Raw genomic sequence first — 19,587 nt, 5'->3', positions numbered from 1 at the left:
TAATTCTTTGTCAGCTGATTTTTCTCCCATTCTGAAGGCTATCTTTTCACCTTGCTTATAGTTTCCTTCATTGTGCAAAAGTTTTTAAGTTTAATTAGTCCCATTTGTTTATTTTTGCTTTTATTTCCATTACTCTGGGAGGTGGGTCATAGAAGATACTGCTGTGATTTATGTCAGAGAGTGTTTTGCCTATGTTTTCCTCTAGGATTTTTATAGTTTCTGGTCTTACATTTAGATCTTTAATCCATTTTAAGTTTATTTTTTGTGTATGGTGTTAGAAAGTGTTTTAGTTTCAGTCTTTTACAGGTGGTTGAGCAGTTTTCCCAGCACTGCTTGTTAAAGAGATTGTCTTTTGTCCATTGTATATTCTTGCCTCCTTTGTCAAAGATGGAGAAGGCAATGGCACCCAACTCCAGTACTCTTGCCTGGAGAGTCCCATGGACAGAGGAGCCTGGTGGGCTGCAGTCCATGGGGTTGCTAAGAGTCGGACACGACTGAGCAACTTCACTTTCACTTTTCACTTTCATGCATTGGAGAAGGAAATGGCGACCCACTCCAGTATTCTTGCCTGGAGAATCCCAGGGACGGGGGAGCCTGGTGGGCTGTCGTCTATGGGGTCGCACAGAGTCGGACACGACTGAAGCGACTTAGCAGCAGTAGGTGCGTGGATTCATCTCTGGGTTTTCTATTTTGTTCCATTGATCTATATTTCTGTCTTTGTGCCAGTACCATACTGTCTTGATGACTATAGCTTTGTAGTATAGTCTGAAGTCAGGCAGGTTGATTCCTCCAGTTCCATTCTTCTTTCTCAAGATTGCTTTGGCTATTCACGGTTTTTTTGTATTTCCATACAAATTGTGAAATTATTCGTTCTAGTTCTGTGAAAAATACCGTTGGTAGCTTGATAGGGATTGTATTGAATCTATAGATTGCTTTGGGTAGTATACTCATTTTCACTATATTGATTCTTCTGATCCATGAACATGGTATATTTCTCCATCTATTAGTGTCATCTTTGATTTCTTTCATCAGAGTTTTATAGTTTTCTATATATAGGTCTTCAACAGCATGTGAACCGTGAACTTCCAGATGTTCAAACTGGATTTAGAAAAGGCAGAGGAATCAGAGATCAAATTGCTGACATCTGCTGGATCATCAAAAAAGCAAGAGAGTTCCAGAAAAACATTTACTTCTGCTTTATTGACTATGCTAAAGCCTTTGACTGTATGGATAACAACAAACTGGAAAATTCTTCAAGAGATGGGAACACCAGATCACCTGACCTGCCTCCTGAGAAATCTGTATGCAGGTCAAGAAGCAACAGTTAGAACTGGACATGGAACAACAGACTGGTTCCAAATCGGGAAAGAAGTACATCAAGGCTGTATATTGTCACCCTACTTATTTAACTTATATGCAAAGTATATCATGTGAAATACTGGACTGGTTGAAGCACAAGCTGGAAATATCAGTAACCTCAGATATGCAGATGACACCACCCTTATGACAGAAAGTAAAGAAGATCTAAAGAGCCTCTTGATGAAAGTAAAAGAAGAGAGGCAAAATTGGCTTAAAACTCAACATTCAGAAAACTAAGATCATGGCATCTGGTCCCATCACTTCATGGCAAATAGATGGGGAAACAGTGGAAACAGTGACAGATTTTATTTTTGGGGGCTCCAAAATCACTGCAGATGATGATTGCAGCCATGAAATAAAAAGATGCTTGCTCCTTGGAAGAAAAGTTGCAACCAACCTAGACAGCATACTAAAAAGCAGCGACATTACTTTGTCAACAATGGTTCATCTAGTCAAAGCTATGGTTTTTCCAGTAGTCATGTATGGATGTGAGAGTTGGACTATAAAGAAAGCTGAGTGCCAAAGAATTGATGCTTTTGAACTGTGGTGTTGGAGAAGACTCTTGAGAGTCCCTTGGACTGCAAGGAGATCCCACCAGTCCATCCTAAAGGAAGTCAGTCCTGAATATTCGCTGGAAGGACTGATGCTAAAGCTGAAACTCCAATACTTTGGCCACCTGATGCAAAGAACTGACTCATTTGAAAAGACCCTGATGCTAGGAAAGATTGAAGGCGGGAAGAGATGGGGACAACAGAGGACGAGATGGTTGGATGACATCCCCGACTCAATGGACATGAGTTTGAGTTAACTCCAGGAGTTGGTTATGTATAGGGATGCCTGATGTGCTGTAGTCCATGGGGTTGCAAAGACTTGGACACAACTGAGTGACTGAACTGAACTGATATATGGGTCTTTTGTTTCTTTAGGTAGATTTATTCTTAAGTATTTTATTCTTTTCATCACAATGTTGAATGAAATTGTTTCCTTAGTTTCTCTCTGTATTCTCATTGTTAGTGGACAGGAATGCAAGGGATTTCTGTGTGTTGACTTTATATCCTGCAACTTTACTATATTAATTGATTAGCTTTAGTAATTTTCTGGTGGTATCTTTAGGGTTTTCTATATAGAGGATCATTGTCATTTGCAAACAGTGAGTTTCACTTCTTCTTTTCCAATCTGGATTCCTTTTATTTCTTTTTCTGCTCTGATTGCTGTTGTTAAAACTTCTAAAACTATGCTGAATAGTAGTGGTGAGAGTGGACACCCTTGTATCGTTCCTGTCTTTAGCGGAAACGCTTTCAACTTTACATCATTGAGGATAATGTTTGCTGTGGGTTTATCATATATGTCTTTTATTATGTTGAGGTATGTTCCTTCTATGCCTGCTTTCTGAAGGGTTTTTATCATAAATGGATGTTGAATATTGTCAAAGGCTTTCTCTACATCTATTGAGATAATCATATATTTTTATCTTTCAATTTATTAATGTGGTGTATCACACTGATTGATTTGTGAATATTGAAGAATCCTTGCATCCCTGGGATAAAGCCCAATTGGTCATGATGTATGATCTTTTTAATATGCTGTTGGATTCTGTTTGCTAGAACTTGTTGAGGATTTTTACATCTATGTTCATCAGTGATATTGGCCTATAGTTTTCTTTTTTTGTGGCATCTTTGTCTGGTTTTGGTATTAGGGTGATGGTGGCCTCATAGAATGAGTTTGGCAGTTCACCTTCCTCTGCAATTTTCTGAAAGAGTTTAAGTAGGATAGGTGTTAGCTCTTCTCTAAATTTTTGGTAGAATTCACTCATGAAGCCATCTGGTTCTGGGCTTTTGTTTGTTGGAAGATTTTTTATTACAGTTTTGATTTCACTGCTTGTGATGGGTCTGTTAAGATTTTCTATTTCTTCCTGTTTCAGTTTTGGAAGGTTATACTTTTCTAAGAATTCATCCATTTCTTCCAAGTTGTCCATTTTACTGTCCATAGTTGCTGATAGTAGTCCCTTATGATCCTTTGTATTTCTGTGTTGTCTGTTGTGATTTCTCCATGTTCATTTCTTATTCTGTTGATTTGATTCCTCTCCCTTTTTTTCTTGATGAGTCTGGCTAATGGTTTGTCTATTTTATTTGTCTATTTTATTATTCTTCTCAAAGAACCAGCTTCTAGTTTTGTTGATTTTTGCTATAGTCTCCTTTGTTTCTTTTTTATTAATTTCTGCCCTAATTTTTATTATTTATTTCCTTCTACTAACCCTGGGGTTCTTCATTTCTTCTTTTTCTAGTTGCTTTAGGTGTAAAGTTAGGTTATTTATTTGACTTTTCTTTTGTTTCTTGAGGTAAGCTTGTATTTCTGTGAACTTTCCCCTTAGCACTGCTTTTACTGAATCCCGTAGGTTTTGGGTTGTTGTGTTTTCATTTTCATTCATTTCTATGCATATTTTGATTTCTTTTTTGATTTATTCTGTGATTTGTTGGTTATTCAGAAGCGTGTTGTTTAGCCTCCATATATTTGTATTTTTAATAGTTTTTTTCCTTCCTGTAGTTGATATCTAATCTTACTGCATTGTGATCAGAAAAGATAAGCAGGGGAGTTTTCTTGTCTCTACGTGATCAAGGTAGGTCCAAAAATTAGTGTGTTTTGTGAATACAGAGAGCATGTCCTAACTTACTGAGCTCACTGGGCAGGATGTGGGGCTCATGCCACCATTGTTTTTTTGTTTGGGCACATGTCCCATTCTTCTGTTGCATGGTTTGTTGCTAAGCAAGCCTGTTTGGTTTTGTGGTAAAGCAAACTTGCTTTCTTGAGTGATCATTAACTTTTAGGGGTCTCCCAGACTTTTTCTACTTACAGCCTCCTAGTGGGATTAGCTGCTTAATCACCTACTTTGTCCCCTTTACCCTGTCTCTATCATTTTCATTATCTCTATTTAATAGATGAAGAAACTGAGGCATAGAAAGAGTAAAAAGCTTGCTCAAGATTATACAGCCAAAAAATGGGTAAGGCAGGACTCAAATGCAGGCAGTCCGGCTACACATCCTTGTTCTTGCCCATTGCATTCAATGCACTAAGCTGTCCCAGCTGCTGTGCTTTTGCTCAGCTGTTCCTTCTCTCCGGGATACCTTTTCACTCCTCTACCTCACAAACTTCTATGTGATCTTGAAAACATCTCAAATGCCCCTTCCCTTGGATGGTAGTCTCTGTATGACACTGTGCCTACCCACCATAGAATGCCATAGCTGCAGTGAGAGTGGTGAATGTGTCTTCTGTCTCCCTGGGGACAGGCACCAAATCTGATCCATCTCTATATTCCCCACTCTCAGGATGGGCCAAGAGCAGAGGAAGGTACCAGTGAACAGATGAGTGGGTGAACAAATGAATGAATGAATGAATGCCTCATCACATACAAATAATTAACCTGGGTGTTTATGAGAAAAGATTCTACTTTCTTACTAAAAGAGCCAGATGTCTTGAATCTCCCAAATTCCTGCTTTTGGAGAAAAAGATAAGTAAAACACAAATGCCTGCATAATTTTTAAATGGAAATTTACCTTTTTGCCTCACTTTTATTCCTAGACCCAGCACAGCCTTTGGGCCTTTGTAACAAACTCATGCCTATCCCTGGAGGATAGGAAAGTGAAAGTCACTCAGTCATGTCCTATTCTTTGTGACCCCATGGACTACAGAGTCCATAGAATTCTCCAGGCCACAATACTAGAGTGGGTAGCCATTCCCTTCTCCAGGGGATCTTCCCAACCCAGGGATCAAACCCAGGTCTCCCGCACTGCAGGCGGATTCTTTACCGTTTGAGCCACCAGGGAAGCCCAGAGATTAGGAAGAGGTTGCCAAAGAGGGTGCCCCAGGGAAAGGAGGGTGGGAAAACAAAATAAGGGAAGGAGAAGCTCTTAGCACCCTCATGGGTTCCTTTCACATCCGAATAGTTGAAAATGATATTTTCAGGTTGGTGTGTTTTTTTTTTTTTAATAAAGGCTTTGTTTTTGTAAAAATGACTCAGCCCCTTGTATGACTGAAAAAGATTTAAATGACCCAGAAAAGGACAGAGAGGAAAATAAAATCACTCCGTATCACACCTCCCACCTACTTGCGTGCCTACGTGTCAAGTTGCTTCCACCGTGTCCGACTCTTTGCGACCCTATGGACTGTAGCCCAAGGCTCCTCTGTCCATGGGATTCTCCAGCCATGAATACTGGAGTGAATTGCCATTTCCTCCTCCAGGGAATCTTCCCAATCCAGGGATCAAACCCATGTCTTTTATGTCTCCTGCACTGGCAGGCAGATTCTTTACCACTCGTGCCACCTGGGAGACCCCCCACCTACTTATGTTAGTGTATTCATTTGTACAGTCATCAAGGTATGTCTAATATGTGAGCACTCTGTTTTGGGTTACTCAGAAAGCCCTTGATATCATCTTCCAGACTTCACATCTGCTTCTTGTAGCATACTGATACACATGTTGAGCCAGTAAGCTGCTTGAGCACCTACTCTATGCCAGGCTTTGACTGTGTCCTGTTTGACTGTGTGGATCACAGTAAACTGTGGAAAATTCTGAAAGAGATGGGAATACCAGACCACCTGACCTGCCTCTTGAGAAATCTCTATGCAGGTCAGGAAGCAACAGTTAGAACTGGACATGGAACAACAGACTGGTTCCAAATAGGAAAAGGAGTACGTCAAGGCTGTATATTGTCACCCTGCTTATTTAACTTATATGCAGAGTACTTCATGAGAAACGCTGGGCTGGAGGAAGCACAAGCTGGAATCAAGATTGCCAGGAGAAATATCAATCACCTCAGATATGCAGATGACACCACCCTTATGGCAAAAAGTGAAGAACTAAAGGGCCTCTTGATGAAAGTGAAAGAGGAGAGTGAAAAAGTTGGTTTAAAGCTCAACATTCAGAAAACTAAGATCATGGCATCTGGTCCCATCACTTCATGGCAAATAGATGGGGAAACAGTGGAAACAGTTACTAACTTTATTTTTCTGGGCTCCAAAATCATGGCTGCAGATGGTGGTTGCAGCCATGAAATTAAAAGATGCTTACTCCTTGGAAGGAAAGTTATGAACAACCTAGATAGCATATTAAAAAGCAGAGACATTACTTTGTCCACAAAGGTCCATCTAGTCAAGGCTATGGTTTTTCCAGTGGTCATGTATGGATGTGAGAGTTGGACTGTGAAGAAAGCTGAGCACCGAAGAATTGATGCTTTTGAACTGTGGTGTTGGAGACGACTTTTGAGAGTCCCTTGGACTGCAAGGAGATCCAACCAGTCCATCCTAAAGGAAATCAGTCCTGGGTGGTCATTGGAAGGACTGATGTTGAAGCTGAAACTCCAAGACTTCAGCCACCTGATGCGAAGAACTGATTCATTTGAAAAGACCCTGATGCTGGGAAAGATTGAAGGCGGGAGGAAAAGGGGACAACAGAGGATGAGATGGTTAGATGGCATCACCGACTCAATGGACATGAGTTTGGTTAAACTCCGGGAGTCAGTGATGGACAGGAAGGCCTGATGTGCTGCAGTTCATGGGGTTGCAGGGAGTCGGACACGACTGAGCGACTGAACTGAACTGAGCTATGGGTAAAGAGTGTGGAGCTGCCTCTGTGGGACAGACTATATCTGTTCAAATAATGACATGTGAAATTGTTTAGTTGCAGTCATGGCCAGAGCTACAAGAAGGTGCTGGTTCTTTGACCTAGGCAATGAGGACAAGGAGGGCTTTCTGGAGAAGGTGCCCCTGTTGGTGTGAAGGAGGAGGGGGGGCCTTCTCTGGTGGTCCAGTGGCTAGGACTCCATGCTCTCAGTGCAGGGGGCCCAGGTTCGATAAGGATTGAAAGGGAATTAGATCCCACAGGCTGCAACAAAGACCAGGGCAGCCAAAAAAATAAATAAATATTTTTTTAAAAAGGAAGAGAAAGTGTAAACTTGGAGAGATTGACAAAGGCATGCCAGGCAGAGGGCAAGGCCTGTGGGGAAGGAATGCCCACCATGGCTGACTGCCAGTTCCCCCTCCTCCAATGCTGCAGAGATCAGATTTTGTTCTGGTGTCTGCCCCTCTGGTCACTAAGTTGCTTTTCTACTCAGGTAAATCCTGATGAGTCTAAGCTAATCATGGTGGTCCTCAGCCCCTTGCCAGGAGTTGGGTAGGGCCAGGGCACATGGTCCAGTCCTGACTATGAGAAGGAAAGAGCCTCCTTCTGAGGAGGATCAAATCAACCCCTTTCTGCCTCTGGACACTGATGCTGCAGGTGGGATCTAGAATTGCAGCAGCCGTCTTGCACCCTTGAGGATGAGACAACATGAGAGGCCATCCGAGCAAAAAGAGCAAGAAGCCAGGTCCTTAATGATGTCACTGAGCCACTGAATGAATAACCCTGCCCAGGACTTCTTGTTGTGCAGGGAAACAAGTCCCCATGTCGTTGAAGTGATTTTGAGTTGGGCTTTGGGGAGTGTCGGTCTAGTAGGAAGTAAAGGGTGAAGGGTTTGTTCTGCAGTGATTGTGTAACAAGCTGAGCTCACTATTTTTACCTGGACCCTGGGCTTCCTAGGGTGGAAGTGGGAGCTGGTGGAGTTAATGACAGGGGGCTAGAGCTTTATCCTTTGACTCCACTGAAGTCTATTAAAGGGACTAGTCTAGACTCTCAAGAGATTATTGGAGCTTGAACTCAGAGTAATGGAGAGAGAGGCGAGAGAAGCAGGCACACATCTGTGTATGCGGAAGCCATGTGTCAGACCTGGCTGCCCCAAGTTGTCAAGGTGCCCTTCAATGTTCAACTGACTTCAGCTCCTCCTTCCACGCACTGGGGAAATGCCCCCTACCACAGTCCTCTGGATTCCGGGGGGGATAGATTCTCCATGGTGTCACTGGCTTCCCAATCATTGCTTTGGATTTGTCAATTTCTCCCTGAAGTTCTGTCAAAATTTGTTTTACCGAAGCATTATTCACATGCTATAAAATTCATCCTTTTCAAGTGTACAATTCAGCAGTTTTTAGTATATTCACAAGATTGTGTAACCATCACCAGTTCAGTTCAGTTCAGTCACTCAGTCATGTCCGACTCTGCGACCCCATGGACTGCAGCACGCCAGGCCTCCCTGTCCATCACCAACTCACGCAGCTTGTCAAAACTCATGTCCATTGAGTTAGTGATGCCATCTAACCATCTCATCCTCTGTCTTCCCCTTCTCCTCCTGCCTTCAATCTTTCCCAGCATCAGGGTCTTTTCAAATGAATCAGTTCTTCGCATCAGGTGGCCAAAGTCTTGGAGTTTCAGCTTCAACATCAGTCCTTCCAACATCATCATTACTATCTTATTCCAGAACATTTTTGTCAGCCCATAAAGAAATCCCATACCCATTAGCAGTCACTCCCCCGTCCCCCTCCCCTTAGTGCTGGCAAACACTGTTCTTTCTGTCTCTATGGATTTGCCTATTCGGACATTTCATATAAATGGAATCCTACAATATGTGGCCTTTTGTGACTTGCCTTCCTCTCACGCCAAGCATCCCGTCAGATAATGTTCCAAACGAGTGCAAGAGCTGCTGTGATTGCCTCTTGTTAAAAATGGTACTTCCCTCCCTTGCTATAGATACAGAAAACTTTATAGAAGTAAAACCATATTATACATGTAGGTTTTACATTTTTAAAATTCAATCCAGTATCAAGGACAACTTTCTGTGTCAGTATAGATCTGTATAACTCTTTTTAGTGTCTGCAGAAAAAATCACATGGTTAAAAAATTTATTTCTGGCTCAAGCTTAGTGCCCACATGCTCAGGCCAAGAGGAAGTTTGGTTAGTCCCCTCCAGACGGGTCTTTACTACACTTCAAGCTTTTCGTGACTGTAAAGAATGAGATGAACAGCCTCATGTGTACATTTCTTTAAAGTCCTAGACTTGGGACTGTGGGCTAAATGGTATGCATATTTACTTTTTTTTTTTTACTATTCTGCCAAACTGTTTTCTGGAAAGGTCAGATCAGATGGGCTGGTCAGTACAATGAAGCTCTATGGCCTTTGGACTCCTACTGCTTGGGTTTTAGTCCCTTCTCTCCTGCTTATTAGCAGTAGGACTTTAACATATCTGTGCCTCAGTATCCTTGTCTATAGAATGGGATATGAAAATGCCAATCTCATCAGATTGTTGTGATAATGAAAGTAGTGTAATATTTGTAAGCAGTGGTTCTTCGCTGGGGTGAATTTGTGCGTCCTCCAAAGGGGATTTTTTGGTAATGTCTGGAGAGATCTTTAGTTGTCACGATGGGAGGGGTGCTACTAACATCGGGTGGGTAGAGGCCAGGGATGCTGCTGACTGCCCTACAATGCACAGAACACTGCTTCCCACCCCAGCAAAGGGTGGTCCAGTCCCTACAGTCAACAGTGCTGAGGGTGAAAAGTCCCAGGGTAAAGGGGCTGGCTCAGAGTAAGAGCTCATTAATGTTGGCTGTCGTCATACTTCCAACACCTGGGCCTGAGAGTGTTCATTTTCCCATACTTTGACTTTTGACAGGGAGGACATAATATGATGGTAGATTTCTAAGCCATCAAAGGAGAATGTCCTTATACCTTTATGGACCCGACTTCCTGAGACTCGTCTTTATTCAGTCTGGGAACTGGCTGGCAGCTGGCTGTAGCTAAGGAATCTTTGACCTTGTAAGCAAGAGCTTCAGAGTTCCTTGAATTAGCTGACTGAGTATGTGTTTGTCTTTGGAAATGCAAAGCCTGGGACATATTGTGGATAAAGTGTAGATTTTGAAGTCAGGTCTGGATTCAGGTTCCAACTCACTGCTTCCTAGTTATAAGAACAAACGACTCTCTAAAACCCAAGTTTCCCCATCTGTAAAATGGGATTCTTGGAAGGATTAAGATAATGGAGCACCATGCCAGGTTCTTAGTGCTCAGTAGCAGGTGCAATTTAATCAGTGATTACCTCATCCATGCCCTTTGCTAAGACTTTTCATAATTATTCAACTTAATGGTAACTACTGTGATAATCATCATTATAATCATCATAAGGTCAAGACCCTGGGTCTATCTATCCAGGTACAAGGGGAAGTCACTTGTTAGGCCTCCAGCCAACATTCCACACATGTCTGCTGAGCATTCATTATGCTCCAGACCAGGTGCTGGGTTCTGGCAGATACGAGGAGGGGCTCCTAACTCTCTCCCATCCGTATCAAAGAAATAACAAAAAATGTCAGGGAAAAGACCAGATAAATTAGCTTTCACTACTGTAAAAGGGTTAATTTCCTTTATTAAAACAAAAACAAAAAGACAAGCTGAAAAAAAAGTGGAGAAAAGAAAATTTAGTTATGCTATTCATAAGAGAACTGAAACAAGCCATAGAGAGAAAAAAATCTCAAGTGGGATATGTCTGTATTTATAATTTATTGAATTACGTTTCAAATGAATAATAAACCACACTGAGGTGGAAAGGACTAATTCAAGTAGCATTTTTTGGTCATCCTTATGTGGGAGACACGCTAGTCTCCCTATCGTTCTAATTTTAGTATCTGTGCTGCTGAAGCAAGCACCCCAAGTAACTTTTGAACACACGACTTTGATATACACTCTCAGTTTAAAGACAAAAAGAACTGCAAACAAATACTGAACTTTACCTAATGGTCTTGTTTTTCACAGTGACTAATTCTGAAACTAGTCTCTGTGTACTGGCAGACTGAGTAAAAGGTGAAATGTATTAAGCATGTTGAGAGCCAGGTTCCTCACTGTTGTAGAAGAGACGTACGAATAGGAAATGATTGGAACTGAGGCATCAGTATGAACTCTTGGATTTATATTTATATATCTTCACGACCCAGGTAATCACGATGGTGTGATCACTCACCTAGAGCCAGACATCCTGGAATGTGAAGTCAAGTGGGCCTTAGAAAGCATCACTACGAACAAAGCTAGTGGAGGTGATGGAATTCCAGTTGAGCTATTCCAAATCCTGAAAGATGATGCTGTGAAAGTGCTGCACTCAATATGCCAGCAAATTTGGACAACTCAGCAGTGGCCACAGGACTGGAAAAGGTCAGTTTTCATTCCACTCCCAAAGAAAGGCAATGCCAAAGAATGCTCAAACTACCGCACAATTGCACTCATCTCACACGCTAGTAAAGTAATGCTCAAAATTCTCCAAGCCAGGCTTCAGCAATATGTGAACCGTTAACTTCCTGATTTTCAAGCTGGTTTTAGAAAAGGCAGAGGAACCAGAGATCAAATTGCCAGCATCCTCTGGATAATAGAAAAAGCAAGAGAGTTCCAGAAAAACATCTATTTCTGCTTTATTGACTATGCCAAAGCCTTTGACTGTGTGGATCACAATGCTGCTGCTGCTAAGTCGATTCAGTTTTGTCCGACTCTGTGCGACCCCATTGACGGAAGCCCACCAGGCTCCCCCGTCCCTGGGATTCTCCAGGCAAGAAGACCGGAGTGGGTTGCCATTTCCTTCTCCAATGCATGAAAGTGAAAAGTGAAAGGGAAGTCGCTCAGTTGCGTCCGACTCTTAGCGACCCCATGGACTACAGCCTACCAGGCTCCTCCATCCATGGGATTTTCCAGGCAAGAGTACTGGAGTGGGGTGCCATTGCCTTCTCCGGTGGATCACAATAAATTGTGGAAAATTCTTCAAGAGATGGGAGTACCAGACCACCCGATCTGCCTCTTGAGAAATTTGTATGCAGGTCAGGAAGCAACAGTTAGAACTGGACATGGGACAACAGACTGGTTCCAAATAGGCAAAGGAGTTCGTCAAGGCTGTATATTGTCACCCTGTTTATTTAACTTATATGCAGAGTACATCATGAGAAACGCTGGACTGGAAGAAACACAAGCTGGAATCAAGATTGCCGGGAGAAATCTCAATCACCTCAGATATGCAGATGACACCACCCTTATGGCAGAAAGTGAAGAGGAACTCCAAAGCCTCTTGATGAAAGTGAAAGTCGAGAGTGAAAAAGTTGGCTTAAAGCTCAACATTCAGAAAATGAAGATCATGGCATCCAGTCCCACCACTTCATGGGAAATAGATGGGGAAACAGTGGAAACAGTGTCAGACTTTATTTTTTGGGCTCCAAAATCACTGCAGATGGTGACTGCAGCCATGAAATTAAAAGACGCTTACTCCTTGGAAGGAAAGTTATGACCAACCTAGATAGCATATTAAAAAGCAGAGACATTACTTTGCCAACAAAGGTTCGTCTAGTCAAGGCTATGGTTTTTCCTGTGGTCATGTATGGATGTGAGAGTTGGACTGTGAAGAAGGCTGAGCGCTGAAGAATTGATGCTTTTGAAGTGTGGTGTTGGAGAAGACTCTTGAGAGTCCCTTGGACTGCAAGGAGATCCAACCAGTCCATTCTGAAGGAGATCAGCCCTGGGATTTCTTTGGAAGGAATGATGCTAAAGCTGAAACTCCAGTACTTTGGCCACCTCATGCGAAGAGTTGACTCATTGGAAAAGACTCTGATGCTGGGAGGGATTGGGGGCAGGAGGAGAAGGGGAGGAGAGAGGATGAGATGGCTGGATGGCATCACTGACTCGATGGACGTGAGTCTGAGTGAACTCCGAGAGTTGGTGATGGACAGGGAGGCCTGGCGTGCTGCGATTCATGGGGGTCGCAAAGAGTTGGACACAACTGAGCGACTGATTTGATCTGATGTATGCGTATCCTAGTTCTATCCACTGAGAAGACCGAGAAGCAGTGATACCCTGGGAACAGTGAGCCTGGCTGTGCCCAGCTCCTACCTTCTAAGTACCATAATATCAGCCTCCACAGGGGAACCAGAGCTCCTAGAAGAAATGGCTGGATCCTACATGAGACCTGAGAAAATATAGGATGAGTCTATTTCCCTCTTGTGTCAGAAAATCAGGAATTGCTCAGTGAATATGAGAGACATATCCAAATGACACAGCACCACCTTGGATGAGTTCTCACTGGCCGCATCTGCAACAATTTGATTAGCAAGTAAATCATAATAATGATGAATTATAACCCACTGAATAAGATAAGAATTTATGCGCTCATCATCCCGTGTATGTTTCTATAACTGTAGACTCTTCTCCACAGTAGAATACTGAGTCATAACAATAGAAATTGTCACAATTTTGCAATCATCTGAGAAATTAATATAGATAAAAATAAAGATGCTAAGAGGGTGAAAGTTTGATGAGAAATAAAATATTTATATAGTCTCAAAGTACTCCCCCACAAATTACTTATTAACTGTAAAGAGAAAATCATAATTGTGCAGTAGGTAAAATTGGTAGATACCACCTTAATCAAGTGATTAAGGTAACCATCACCAGTAATAGGGCAAATGGACATGAAGTGCTTCTTAATATGGGGCCTCTTGGTGGCTTCCAAGGTGGCAAGAATCCACTTGCCAATACAGGAGATGAAGCAGATGTGGGTTTGAACCCTGGGTGGGGAAGGGCCCGTAGAGGAGGGCATGGCACCCACTCCAGTATTCTTCCCTGCAGAATCCCATGGACAGAGGATCCTGGCCGACTACAGTCCACAGGGTTGCCAAGAGACTGAGTACACACGCTTCTCAGTACGATGTCCTGAGAAGGATATAGTATCAGTTCTGTGGCATCTCTGCCCCAAATGCATAGCCTGAAACTAATCATGAGGAAGTATTTGACAAATCAAAGTCCAGGAATATTTTACAAAATGAATGACCTGTACTCTTCAAAAATAGTAATGTCACGGAAAACAAAAAAGGCTGGAGACCCATTCCAGAATTAAGGGAGATTTACATGTGATGTGTTATTCTGGATTGGATCTTGATCTGGAGAAAAATTGTCCTAAGCTTCACCAAATTTGTATAAGACCTGTAGATTAGGTCGGAGAAGGCACTGGCACCCCACTCCAGTACTCTTGCCTGGAAAATCCCATGGACAGAGGAGCCTGGTAGGCTACTTGTCACTTGTCACTTTCATGCAATGGAGAAGGAAATGGCAACCCACTCCAGTGTTCTTGCCTGGAGAATTCTAGGGACGGGGGAGCGTGGTGGAGTCCATGGGGTCGCTCAGAGTCGGACACGACTGAAGTGTAGATTAGGTATGAAAAAGTGAAAGAAAAGTGAAAGTGAAGTCGCTCAGTCATGTCCAACTCTTTGCGACCCCATAGACTGTAGCCTACCAGGGTCCCATCCTCCGTCCATGGGATTTTCCAGGCAAGAGTACTGGAGTGGGTTGCCATTTCCTTCTCCAGGGGATCTTCCTGACCCAGCGATTGAACTGGGGCCTCCCGCAATGTAGGCAGACGTTTTACTGTCTGAGCCACCAAGGAAGTTCTAGATTAGGTATAATATTGTATAATGCTAAAATTCCTGATTTTTCTAATTGTGCTGTGGTTATGTGAATGTTCATATTTAGGGGAAAAGGGACATCATATCTCACTCTCAAATGTCCAAAAAAAAAAAAGCTCTCTATAGAGAGAATGAGAAAGCAAATGTCACAAAATATGAATAAATGGTGAATCCAGGGGAAAAGTATTTAGGAGTTATTTGTGCTATTCTTGCCTGGAAAATCCCATGGACAGAGGAGCCTGGTGGGCTGCAGTCCATGGGGTCGCTAAGAATTGGACACGACTGAGCGACTTCACTTTGACTTTTCACTTTCATGCATTGGAGGAGGAAATGGCAACCCACTCCAGTGTTCTTGCCTGGAGAATCCCAGGGACGGGGGAGCCTGGTGGGCTGCCGTCTATGGGGTCACAGAGTCGGACACGACTGAAGCGACGCAGCAGCAGCAGTGCTATTCTTGTAGTTTTTCCATAACTTTGTTATTATTTCAAAGTTAAAAAGTTCAAGAGAAAAAAGAAAAAAAGAAAAAACAAACCTCTTTGGATTCTTTTCTTTAAAGAAGCTATTTTCCCTCAAGGAACTCATTCATATACTTGCCTGTTGAGCAAGTCTAGACTCTTCCCTAGTGTTTCAGCGAACATCCCAATCTTCTAGAAACAAATGGAGATTTGCTTTTGAGTTCCTCATTCCTCAGCCATGTGGTGTGGGTTATGCTTCCTGACCATCAACCCTTCCTGTCCAGCTCGTTGACAATGTCCATTGAATACTTTCATGTTGCACCATCGCTGAATCAACAAGGCTCATCTCTGCACCTGACCAGAGCAGGAGTGTAGGGTGGGATCTTGTGAAACTGAAAGACTAAAATATCTGATTGCCTTCAGGGGAATAGCAAGGACTGAGAAGGAATGAGGAGGAACCTCAATGGCCTCCTGCGGGATAAGGGTCCTCATACATGCCTGGATCCTGGACTAGAAATCTCTGGATACAGCGGTGGCTGGAAGCCTCCACCCTGTGTCTGGCTGCCAAGATTTGTCTTGGAATGGGCGATCAGGAAAAGAGAGTCGGGTAAATTCCCTTCTGCAGGAGTGACGCAGAACTAATCCCATCAGTGTGGTTAGGGGTGAGCAGGTGACCGCTTTGCTAAACTGCACTTCAGGGTTCATTGGAAGTTTACCAGCTCCCTCCGGTTCGTTAAACTCACTGTTGGCAAATGCAGTGAAATCTCTGGCTGCCCCTGATCTCAACCTGATCTTGTGAGTCTGGGCACAGGGTTTGGGGTTTGACTTTCCAAGCTGCCTTGGATCCTCACATCTCGGTTCTTGAAGGCCTGCAGGTTGATGGGGCTTCCAGTTGGGATATTTGGAAATGAATGGCTGTGGTTGGGGCTGGGAACGTGAATGGAGGCCTTGAAAGCCACCCCTGGGATCCTCAGAGCAATGGGAGGAGCCATGGGACAGTGACAGGTAATAGGGTGAAATGGTCAGCTTTTCATTTTAGAAAATTCACTCTAGGGTGGGAAGGGACAACAAGCAGAAAGATCAATGTAGAAGCTGTTACACAAATCCAGGCCAAAATAGTGAGGAGTTTTATTTAGACCTTGTTCCATAACAGAGACAGCAAACGTAGCATATATCTCACCAGCCAGACTTCTTATTCTCATGGCAAACCCTGCTAACCCTTCACTGTCCTCCCTTGCCCTGGGCCAGGTGGGCAGCTCCCGTAGACGACTACTGCCAGTCAATCCAAGTGGGCTCACTGGATGAAAGGAATGTGCCCTCCCCACTCTTCTGTTAGAGAAGGCAAGGAAGACAAGCAGTTTTGAGGATATGCTTGCACTTGTTGACAACTCACGTGATCAGACCCAGAGTGGTGCCCAAGTCAGTCTTCGAGGTCCTTCATGGTGCTCCGTGCCTCGCCCTGCCGCGCACCCTCTGTGTTCCCACTTAGTGCTTTTGCTGTCCATTAGCTCATTTCAACCTCGAAACATTCCTGGTTGTGAAGATCGAGGTTGTCATTCCCATTTTAAAGATGAGGACATTGAGAACAGAGATTTCAGGTCGAGTGCCCACGTTCTGCAGGTGGTAGGTGGTAGGCGGCAAACTGAGATTCAGATCAAGGGCTGTCTGGCCCCCACAGCCCCGGGTCCTTCCGCTAGAAGCTTGTTGCAGCTGCGGCAGCTGTTCAAGTCCATCAAGGCCTCGTGCAAAAGGGCCAGGCCAGGTTGGGATGGGACATTTTGGTAACAATGACTTTCCCTGTCAATAAAATCCCTGGCTTAAAAAGACCTGGGAAACTTGTCTTTGGAATCACCCTATCTAATCTGCTCTGTGTTGAGCCATGGAGAAGGGGGCCCTGGCCCCTGGGTGGGGGTGTGGGGATCGCTGAGGGGGTGCTGCACAGATGGTGAGGGGCGGAGGCCTCTTGTCATGGGAGAGAATAAAGCTTCTGTCCTTGCACAGCTGGAATGAGGGCCCTGGAGCCAAGCAGCCCGGGCCAGGGCAGGGCAGCCAACCTCTGGCACGTGAAATGGCACCCTGAGCTCATGGCAGATAATTCTCGGTAATAATTCATACCCCCTGGCAGGCAGGCATCCTGAAAGCCCTGTCTGTTCTGCCTCATAGAGTCCGTGTTGGAATGTAGGGGCTTGAGGGACTGGCCCCAGATGTGGGCAGAGTTCAGACTGGACCCGGTGGGTAGGGTAGCGTCTGGGCACTGCCTGGGGGCAGAGGGTGTCTTTGTGCTCTGTGCTCTAGGAACCCCACCCCCACTCATAGTCACCCCGTTGGGGAGAAATGGCCCACACGCCAGGCTAAGGCCTGCTCTCTCTGCTGTTCTTCTGGGGCAGCCGGAGGAGGGTGCTTTCATAGGTGCAGCCTGGCATCTGACAGGTCCACCCCCATCACTCCTGGGGTGCCCCTTCTGAGCAATGGGAGAGTGAAGGGCAAGGGGGCCCCCAACACCCATGGTACAATCTTCTGGGCAGGTCTCAGTCCTCGCCCCCAGGGACCATGGTCTGGGGTGGCACCCGGGCACCAGCAGTGATTCTGATGGGAGCTGGATTTTTTTCTCAAAGCTTTTTATGTATGTATATATTTACACTTATTTGGCTGTGCCAGCTCTTATTTGGGTCACGCAGAATCTTTGATTTTTGTTGTGGCATGTGAGATCTTTTAGTTGTGGCATATAGAACCTACCCTGGCCAGGGATCGAACCCAGGCCCCCTGCATTGGTAGCACAGAGACTTAGCCACTGGACCACCAGAGAAGTCCTGGGAGCTGGGTGCGAGAACCACCGGTGTGGTGTTTTGAGGGGGTGGTGTTGCAGCTCGGTCCTCATGGCTGTGTGACCTTGAACAGTTTACACGGCAGTCGGTGCCCCAGTCTCCCCATTTGTGAAGCGTGGACAGCAAAAGTACCTATTCTGTGGGGTCACTGGGAGGATTCAATGAGATGATGCTGTTGACTCGGCAACTGAGCCTGGCACGGAGCACACACCCGGCCGGTGTAGCTCCTATAGACGGTTATTGTTATTTCTTCCTTCTCCACTCGGTGAAGGGGAAATTCTAGGGCTTGAAGTCCTAGTGAAAAAATCTAGAGGGCAGGAGAAGGTCATCCCCTTTGAGGAGAGCATCAAAAAGGGACCAGAGGAGGCTCTTCACTCTCTGACCGGGAGGTAGGCTGGGAGGTGTTGGCACCTCCATGGCTCCAGGAGCAGCCCCCACTCCTTGGCAATGCACAAGCCCCTAAAGACTCTTGGTTCTCAAAGCACCAAGCCCACCATATGGATGTGTCTACGAAAGGCTTCCATACCTCCCAGTAGGTTCCCAAGGGGAGGATTGAGACTTGCTCAGCTTGGTGCCCCCAAGGCTGGCACACAGACATCAACCACATTGGATGCCCCACAGCTCTCTGCTGGAAGAGCTGGCAGATCCTCTGAGCAGGGAATTAACTGGTCACAATGCTAACAGGAGTTACTGCCTCCTGAATGCCCACAGTGTACGGGGCATCACGTTCAGGGTTTATAAAACTGCACAAGACTTGTCAGGCAAGCTGGTAAGGGTCAGAGATAAGTCAGTCTGGCCCCCAAGCCCACTGAGCTCTACAGTCTCTTGCTTCTGTGGGCCACTGAGCTGCCCTGAACACTGAACTGTGGTTCAGAGCTGCATGTCTGGCATGTGAGAGTGTTATTGCCACAGACGACAGAAACACCACAGCTTTCTTTGCTGGCCAAGTGTCTGGCTGCAGACCAGGGTGGAGTGTTTAGGCAGGTGTTTTCCCCTGAAGATGGGTTTTCTCATTTTCATAGAACTTCAGGATGGAGAGAATTACTGGAAATATCCCATCTGCTCTCCAACCTTAATGATCTGAGATTACACTCTAGAGATTCCTGCCTGGAACCTGACTCTAGGTTCTGAGATGGATCACTCAGTTATTTGCAGACATTTGTTGGGGTCTCCTGGGTGCTGATCAACAAGAAGAGAGCAAGTTCTGCTTTCATAGAACTCAGACTCCAGGGACAGGAGATAGGCCTGAAGAAGGAACACTAATAAATACCTGCTAGTGAAGATACAAGGAAGTTTATGATGGGAACAACTTTAAACTCAGCATTGAGGGACGGTTTCCCTGGAGAAGCTGAGACTTGAATGACCAGAGGGAGGCGGCCATGCGCAGGTGCAGGGACCACCGTCCTGGGGAGAGTAACACAAAGCTGATGCAAAGTTGGAGGAGGATGGGGCGGAGAACAGATGGGACTGGTGCTGGTGAGGAGCCAGAGTGGGAGGTCATGGTCCAGATTACCTAAAACCCAGCCATGTTTGGCTTGCTTGGGACTAGGCTTGGGCCCAGTGGGGTCTGAGTGCTGACAGGACTCCAGCCTCTGCAGTGGCAGGAGTGGCACT

This window comes from Bubalus kerabau, chromosome 11 (genome assembly GCF_029407905.1).
Source record: "Bubalus kerabau isolate K-KA32 ecotype Philippines breed swamp buffalo chromosome 11, PCC_UOA_SB_1v2, whole genome shotgun sequence".
Classification (NCBI taxonomy): Eukaryota; Metazoa; Chordata; class Mammalia; order Artiodactyla; family Bovidae; genus Bubalus; species Bubalus kerabau.
Note: the sequence above shows the minus strand (reverse complement) of the source record.